Raw genomic sequence first — 9478 nt, 5'->3', positions numbered from 1 at the left:
CAAGGGCTTTTACTTTAAAATTCTACATCAGAATTTCCTAATAATGTTAGAGTGAGACTCTGAGGGGGTGAACTAGATTGGGAAGTGAAATTAGTCTGTGGAAACAGATAGTTTGTCAATTACAGGAGGGGAAGAAATCAAGTTAGTAAAATATATTGCTGAGACATTAATGTGATGAAGAGGGAGATGAGAAAAGAGTTCCATGTGTCATGTGTCCCCGGGTAATCTAGGCATATAGCAGCATAAGTAAAAGCTGGTCCAAGAAAGCCCTGAGTAGGCACTAACTATAAGCTTTATCAAAAAGGAAGGTTTTAAGCCTAATCTTAAATGTGGAGAGGGTCCCTGCCTCCCGAACTGAAACTGGTACATGATTCCACAGGAGCTTGATAGAGTAGAGTAGGAGCTCCGGCTCCTACATTACTTTTGGCGATTTTCAGGACGACAAGCAGGCCTGAATCGTGGGGGTGCTATGGTATGATGGTGACATTTCATCATGGGCTGTGTAGGTTGGGGGGAGGACTTTAAATTCTCCACTAAATTAAGTAAAGCCAGTGTATTGAAGCAAATAGAGGAGAAATGTGATCCCTTTCCTTGTTCTTGTCAGTTCTGCAGCATTTTGGACAAGCTGCAGTATCTTTTAAGACCTTATGATGGAGGCTGATAATAGAGAATCACAATCATGAAGTCTGGAGGAAATGAAGGAATGGACTGATTATTCAGAATCTTTTTGAGACAGGATGTGCCTGATTTTTTTTTTCCGATGTTACTTAGAGGGAAAAAGCACTCTGTGAAATTTGTTTAACGTTGAATCACAGGACAAGCCACAGGAAGCAAGGGCAATGCCATTCAGAGTAACTATATCATTAGATAATGGATTTCTGAGGTGTTTAGGGCCAAGTGATATAACTTCTGTTTATTCTGACTTTAAGACGAGAAAATAGCGATCAGGAAGACTTTCCCCCATTCAATCAATCTCAATTCTCTCGCTCTCTCTATGCTTATGAATCAGCTGTTTGCGGGCAAAAAATGGCCAAGCAGATACTGCTGATTGGTCTTAAAGGCCAAAAGACTTGTAAAAAATATAACATTCACATCACTTTCTCTGTACACATGTCAATAAATGTTTGTTAAACCGTTGAATCGAAGTCTCTCCTGATTAAAATGTCTTTAAACCATAGTTGGAGTTCAGCAAGCTGATAACTTTCTATGAGAGGCCCTTTGAGAGATAGGGTCTCTCGCACACACCAGTATACTCTCTCACACACACTACTATACTCTCTTACATGTACCATTTACATGTACCATTTCTTTGGGGAGAAATGTCCGATCTTTAAGGGGGGAGGTGTTACGACCTTGAGGTCGTGTGAGATGTACATTGGTGTAGATACTTTAATCTGCTGTGTCTGTGTTCTGGATCTTTCTCCCTTTCTCTCTGCTGTGGCGCTTGTGTGTGATGTGTTGATGTGTTGCAGGTGTGTTTGGCTCAATGACTGACTGAGTGGATGAGTTTAGGTTGCTTGCCTTTAGGTTGTTTTTGATTGTTGTTTTGCTGTTGGCTCACCCTGAAGCAAAAAGAGTTTTAATAAACCTTTAAACAGGCAGTAATAATTTGTTGCTGGTTGTTCTTGGGAGCTGAGAAGAGGGGCGACACATTCATCATGTTGCGACTGGGTTTTCTCCTGAGCTGGGTCGTAGAAGGTGTAAAGTCTGCATCTCTATCACTCACCTCTGCAACTGCCTGACTGGCATCACACAGCACAGCACAGCAATGTTGTGAAACACACAGCATGCATACAAAGTGCAGTGCATACTTTTTGTTGTTAGATAATGGAACAATTAGCAGTACATTGACTACCTCGAACCTACCTCTCCAATGTTGTGCTCCAAAAGGGAAACTCCTGAATGCATATGCAGTAAGGCCAGCCACAAAAATAACTGGCAATGCCATTCATTGCTAAATTGTCACTGCGCATCTTTCTTGACCATCTCTGACATTAATAATGCTATGTGAATGTGCACCATATCTTTTAAATGTTGTGAAAGCTACAGTAGTATTACTACCAACATCCAAAATCGTTACTTTTTGCATGTTTCAGATGAATAAATTAAAGAAAAATTTAAATGACATGACAATGCCATGCATTAACTTTCCTTTGGTGGGATTCAATACCTGCAGGAGACAGACATTGACAAAATGCAACACTATCTAAATGTCCTTTTTTTTTAAAGACCAGTGTGCAATCACTATTCTTTTCATAAATGTATTTATTGAGAAGTAAATTTGTTGATCATGTATTTACTACTTTTAACTTCCTGTTTATTTCAGTGTTTATTTCCCATGTTGCACTGGTGAGTGCTCTTTTACAGACTCTCAAGCCCAATGTGCATTTTATTACAACTTGTTGATTTTGTGAGCTTAAGCCAGTACACCTACCATGTCTGCTGTTCAAATGCTTTATGAAGCTGCATGAACGTGTAAAAGTGACATCATTACACAAATGGCAGTGGTATAGCTTCTGGTCAGTAGTGTGCTGGCCTGCTTCTGCAAGGACTTTCTCTGAAAAACACATTCAAGAAAGTGTCAAAATGCAATACAATCACAAAATTAAAACAAGTAAATCACATCATATAATCCAGCTTTACTACACACCTTCATTGTGTTGCAAAAAGAAACTGCGTCTCTGAGATGCTTTTTGTAAAGGTGTTCCTTATTTGCGAGCACCTTTTGCTGACAAAATACACATTCAGAACGAGCACAGGCCAAAAATGAAGCAACATGTGAGAACGTTTGATGTGATATTGTGAAAAACAATTTATGTGACCAAACGAAGACAAGATGCCCCACTAAAACTTTCAATATTTAGAATTACCTGAAAATGTTGGCATTGTCAATAATCCGCCTGATCAATTATACAATTTTTTTTTTAATTACATTAAAGACCTCAATTTGAGACACAAACATAAAAGCTCACTTGGTCTAATTTTTGTCCTTCTCACCTTCAATTTTCCAGACTTGTTTATCTATGCAAACAGACTCATCCACCAGTCAAGAGTCTGTAGATACATTGAGAGAATAGTAATCAATAAATAACAACACATATTGAATGAGAATAAAGACCATGAACAATCCTCTGTTTACATGTTTTAACTATGTAATCTTATTAATGCATATTGTCATACAATTTTAATATGAGTTTAAACACTGTGATTTTTGGAAATAAAAGTGCAAGTTTACCTCTGTCTCCACCAACTGCTCTACTTTTGCTAAACTGTAGCAACCTACATACAATTTCCTGAGGGGGGGGGAAAGGAAAATGAAAAAAGGGAGAAAAAGTAGTAATGGCGCATGGTCCGAGTTCTGTTTAGCTTTTCCTCGGAACCATCCAAACTAAACCTAATACTTTTGATAAAGCATATTGAAGTTGAAATACCGATTTTTTACATGTCACAATGATTTCAAATAAAATGCAACACAAATTAAAAGAAAAACTAAAAATCTTTTATGGAGAAAAGACTGTCCCTTAATAAACTTGTGAGAAAATACAGAAACTAAAGCGAGGGTTGTCACATTTTTCAAAATCATACCACAGAAGTAATGGTGGGGAGTACCGTTATCGAAAAGGACGCTGGACATTTTTGGTCTTGCACCGACAACTCTAACTAAAAGCTGTCCTGACACACCGGTGGGCGGTGACCTGGTTGTCACTCTCCAGTTGACGTCCTGCAGAGTTGCCAAGTATAGATTACGGCTGCAAATCAACTGAGTTTGTGGCAGCAAACAATCATAAGAACAATGTATTCATAATTTCACACATTGTCAAAGGCTACATCCCTGACAAGTACAAATAGGCTTCTTACAATGCATCGACCCACTGTCCTGCCTTTACCTTTTGTACCTTATTGACGTTTCAATGGTCACCTGTGTCTTAAAGTGCTATCAAAGATCGTGACACTACACACTTAAAATGGACATAATTTGACTAGTTTTTATAGAGAAATTATTTGAAAACATGTTATATTACAAACAACTCAAAACAATCCACTTAAATTTCCCAACTGTATGGAGTATTCTGTTGTACAAAGTGACAGGAGATACATAAATATGGCAACCATTTAAATGTTTATTCTACAAATTAACGGGTCACAATAAGGTAATGACGTGTATATGTGCCTTATTTCATATCGTGGCAACATAAAATGCCTTACGTTTAACGAAATAATAAAACAGCATAAAACACTAAAATCCAAATAAAAAATAAAATCATAACAACTGATAGGTCTATGCAGTTACAATTTATTGGAACATACTGTCAAAAAATAACGTTGCATAATAATGTCAGTGAACTTTCCATACAACATGGTACAATTAACATTTAAAAAGATTGTGGTGTTACACACCTTAAGAAAATGAATAAGCATGAATTATACAGTTATACAAAAAACAATGAAAAAGGATTAACCTGTTCATTGATGCTTACTGCTGAATTCAGTCATTAACACTGAACAGCGCCCTCTGCTGATATACCGAATATCAGAATCTAAACATGACATGTAATTAATTAGCAACCTGTTTACACCAAATAAAAACAATATAATGAGAATAAACAGCACAAAAAATAAGCTTGCTTAATAACACATAACACAATTTCTCTCTTACATTAGCAAGCAAGAGTCAGTGTGTGTTGGTTGACATGCAGAATAACAAAAGCGGTACCAATTAAATTGTTCAGTGTTTTATAGATTAGTAACAACTGCATTTAAAAAGGTGAGGTTAAATAGATTAGATCAGACTACATCAATATTAAAAGATTGTCACACATATTTAGAACAATTGAGTTTACATTTATGATGAGTTCTTTTTACTACAGTGGCAGTCATGTGTGGATTATGATAAAAAAAAAGGTTGATCATAGGCATCTGTAGATTTTAAATTTTTAATCTTTGATTAAAAACCTCAGTGGATGTGTTTCTCCCATTAGCTCCAGAGAGATTAAACAGAGTTGTATTCCAGATATATGGAAAGTGGGTTCCAGTTGGTCTGATGAGTTGTCATTGGGAGCTTTGGATCCAAGGTCTCTACAAGAAACAAATTTAGACAGCATATCAACCACGAGATTAGTGTATAACTTAAAGAGATATATAAAAAATTTCAAATATATACTAATAATAACAGGACGACAGAGCAGTGACCTCATATAGAACTGGTGTGTGGTTTTGGTCTTGCACTATTTATACCAGTATCAGCATGATCCTGTACCCGTACTTAACCTTGGTGGAGGTGTACTTGAAATTACTGGTTAGCCAGGAAAGTATTAATAACAGTTTGACTCATTTCCTCTCCCACGTATGGATGATTGTATGGATCGTGAACATGAAGAAACCTTGCAGGAAATATTCAGTCGTTTAGAGGGTGCGTTTTTTTACTTTGAATCTGGCAAAATGCAGAGGTGGGAAGTAACGAAGTACAACTACTTAAGTAGATTTTTCTGCTACTGATTAGAAAGTGAAAGGTCCATGTTTAGTGATATTTACAGAATTTTTTAATGGTTATACTGTGATCTATTAGTGTTCTTAGGCAGACACACGAGGCACTTGTTTGTTCTGCTGTGCTGGTTCTTTGTTGACCCTAGAAGTTCAGATGCACTTGTCCATTACTATTTGTGACTTAGCATCTGGGGTTCAAAATTTGTAAAATTATACAGTATATGTATATTTTTGTTATAATTTTTCAGTCAGTTGAAATAAAGCCTGAAGAGAACAATTTTAGGTTTTGTGTCTGTATAGGCCTACAATAAAAAGCACTTTGCATTTTTAATTTTGGTACTTATACTTTTACTTTTGATACTTAAGTACATTTCAACACAGATACTTTTGATACTTAAGTACATTTAATATGAGCTACTTTAAGACTGACTCAAGTCATTTTCTTACGGGTGACTTTAACTTTTACCGGAGTCACTTTCAGGTAAGATATCTGTACGGCTAAGTATGGCTTTCATGTACTTTATACACCACTGGCAAAATGTGAGTTTGGTAAAGCTGTGGTCACGTACTTTGGAAAGCAAGTAGGGCAGGGAGAGGTGCGTCCCCTGTCAGCCAAAGTCCAGGCCGTTCTGGACTTTCCTGCGCCAGAAACGCTCCGTCGGTTTTTAGGTGTGTGGCTATTATCGTGGTTTCTGTAATAAATTTGTTATTATAGTTGTGCCACTAACTATGTGTTTTGTGTTGTTGTTGTCGTCTCTCCCTGCCTGAGGGTAGTGCTGTTCCCCTGCTCTGTGTTTTTCCTGTGTCTGTGTTTCAGGTCCGGTTGGTGATTGGAGGATAGGCTGATGGGGCTAACTTTAAAAAGTCACCTGCTGATGTCGGTTGGCCTTCGCCTTTTTCCTGGCTCCCAAAACAATACCGTGCCTTCGTTTTCTGAAACCCGTCTGATCTGAAATGTTTTTGTGATCGCTAGATCTTTAGAGTGTTTTCTGTTCGAAGCCTGTGAATTCTATATTCTGATCAGTCCTGGTAGTTGTAGGGTAGAAAAGCCTTTTTGTTTGTAACTCCTTTCTCCTGTTTTTGTTTAGGTAGGCAGGTAAGATCCCTGTATTTTGTTTTTGTTTCTCCTGGACATAGGTAAGTTAGTTTGGTATTATAGATTGTTTTGTGCTGTGCTCTTCCTGACGTTTTCTTCCTGACGTTTTCTTCTGCCTGATTTATAAAATAAATAACCTTTATTTTGGACTGCAAATCTGCTGTGGCACTGTTCATACTTGGGAGTGGGGAACGAGTGGAGCCAACTTATGTTATGCTCAGGTTTCTCCTAGGCCGGGCATAACACTTTGTTAATAAAAAGCCTTAATGTGTATAGGTAACTCCTTCGCTGAAATGTCCATACAATACAACCTCTATTTAATAAGATCAATATCTGGAAGTTTGGTTACTCTATAAAGAATGAGTTGTGTGTGACCCCTGAAGAGACGCTTCAGGGCCACTTTAAGTGCAATGTGTAATAAACCATAGAGTATACAGTATCTATTTCAAGTTATCTTGAAATGGGGAGACATTGTTCCTTTAAGTGTTTTCCACAAGAATATATATTTATGAATATGTATTTATGACCTAAACCTGACCTCCATTGTTATCAATAACTGATATTTCCTAATCACATCACATTCCAAACTGACAAGAAAGCTCAAATATCTTGGGCTGTCTGAACTTTCACACAGTGCTCTATCTTTTCACCCTAAAATGGTACAAAAAACAATACACTTGCTTTAAATGTTTAAAAGCATTTTCAATTATATGCCTGTTACAGGCCTCAGCTGCTTCCTTACTGCTGATTTAAATGTGGTGCAGTGTTTTCTGTTCTAGGTCATATAGGCTTCGCCTTTTAAGGCTATCGTTAGTGGGTTTATCCCTCATGCACAGCACTGAAAAGACTTAAGTCCACGCCCACCTGTTGTAGGCCTCACCTCTGTCTCACCTAGAGTATAAATTGGGCTGAGATCGGACAATCGGCTCCCATTTCTCTTCACCCTCATATGAGAAAACTACCACAATGAAATCATCCGGCGGAATCAGAGTTGGCCCGGCCTGCCAAACAGGGTATATTATATCCTTCGACCTGCACGCCCGCTTCGAAAAGGAGCATGCCTGCGTGGCGCTTACACCCCAGGCAGTCTGCCCCTACTGCAGGACTTCCTGCTGCAGGGTGGAGGCCTTAGCCTCTGCCACGGAGGAGGTGTTTCCGGTGTGTGACTACTACCGCGGAGATGAAGCGATTGGGTTTTTTAATGATCGCTGGTCGGCGCGGTCCCAACCAGCCACATGCCCTCAATGCTTCGACCGCTCCAACAGCGTCTCACCCTCCTGCTCTTCCTGCCTCTCTTCCTCCTCCACTGTTACCTCAGCCGGCTCTCCCAGCTGCACAGCAGGCGCCTTGTGGGGGGAACAAAAACTGCCACGTGGCCTTCTCCTGGTCCAGTCCTCCCCAAGAGCAACAGAGGGAGCAGGAATGGTGTTTTTTTTAAATGAAACACGAAAATAAAGGGCAACTTTCCTATGAAAACGCAGTCTGTCCCAGAGTCTGTCGATCAGCCGCAGCTGTTACATTGTGAGAGCATCAGCCGTTAACCTCTCCATTAACAGGCAGCACGGACTCATGGCACTAAAGCAGTACATCTCCTCTGTCACACATCCAGAGTTTCCCTCCACACACGTTTGTTCTAACAATGAGTGCAATTATGAGCCCACAGGAACCGTCCTTATTCCTTGTGTGGGCAGCATCTCCCCAGCAGTGCCCGGCTGCAAGCTTGTGCGTAATGCGCTCTGCACAGGGTCCGCTCAGGCCTTTTGGTCCAAGCCCCCCATGCGTTGCTCTGGTGAGGGCTCCGACACGAGCAGTGAGGGCTCTGACACGAGCAGTGAGGGCTCCGACACGAGCAGTGCGGGCGAGGACTCTGGCTTGGCTCCTTACCATGACAACCACAGCGCATCAGATAAATGATACAGTGGCCAGCCCACTGTATCATTTAGACAGCAAGGTGACAGAAGCCTACATAAATCGCCAGATCAATCTCAGGGGCTTCCCCTGTCTGCACAGCGCCTGTCAAACTGGCTGTGTGACGCTGTTTCTCAGGCATATCACTCCTCTGGGAGCATCAGAGTGCATTTTCCACCAGGGGAATTCCATTCTCCATGGCTTTGCATGGAGGAATGACAGCGGAAGACATCTGCACTGCAGCTTCCGGGTCTTCCCCCTGCTCTTTCATCTATTTTTATCTGCGGGATGTTTTCCATCACTCACTCTGTACTGAGTGTTTTGTCTGAGTGATTGATATTGGATTTCGTGTGCTCTTCTCCTGCCTGTCGGTCTGTGGAAAGCTGCTTTTCCTACTCTGTCCTTGCTGGACTGTTACAGTGTGTAACATTCGTCTACCACTTCTCACAGCAGTAGGTCTTGTTTGTTCCCAGCCCTCATCCCATCATAGAGAATTATTACATATTCTACTATGCTGTGTCATGCCGGCAGATATGGGGCTTTATGACGTGTCATTACACATGGGTTGGGATAAATAATTTGGATAGTGAAGTAGGTGTGTTTGTGCTTGTGGTACTGTACAAACCCAGTGAGGCATGAACTACATTGTGCTTCGCCTTTAACCCACTAGCGATAGCCTTAAAGGGCAAAGCCTATACGACATAGAACGTTAAGTTTAAGATTTGTGCCTCATTGGTTCCGTCAATGACTGAAGAAAAAGCTGTTTTGGGGGCTGATTGTCCAGTCTCAGCCCAATTTATACTAAAGGTGAGACCGAGGCCCACAATGGGTGGGCATGGACTACTAAGTTTTTTCAGTGTTCTAGAGATAGCCTTAAAGGGCTGCGGCTAGACTCATAGAATCTGGAGTTACAATACATAATTAACGTTCTTCCTCAGGTTAACCACTCCTCCACCATATGCACCTCGAGGGGATTCCTCCTTGATGCCG

The sequence above is a fragment of the Hippoglossus stenolepis genome, chromosome 15, assembly GCF_022539355.2.
Source record: "Hippoglossus stenolepis isolate QCI-W04-F060 chromosome 15, HSTE1.2, whole genome shotgun sequence".
Taxonomy (NCBI): domain Eukaryota; kingdom Metazoa; phylum Chordata; class Actinopteri; order Pleuronectiformes; family Pleuronectidae; genus Hippoglossus; species Hippoglossus stenolepis.
The sequence above is the reverse complement of the archived record's forward strand: the minus strand, read 5'-3'. Positions refer to the sequence as shown.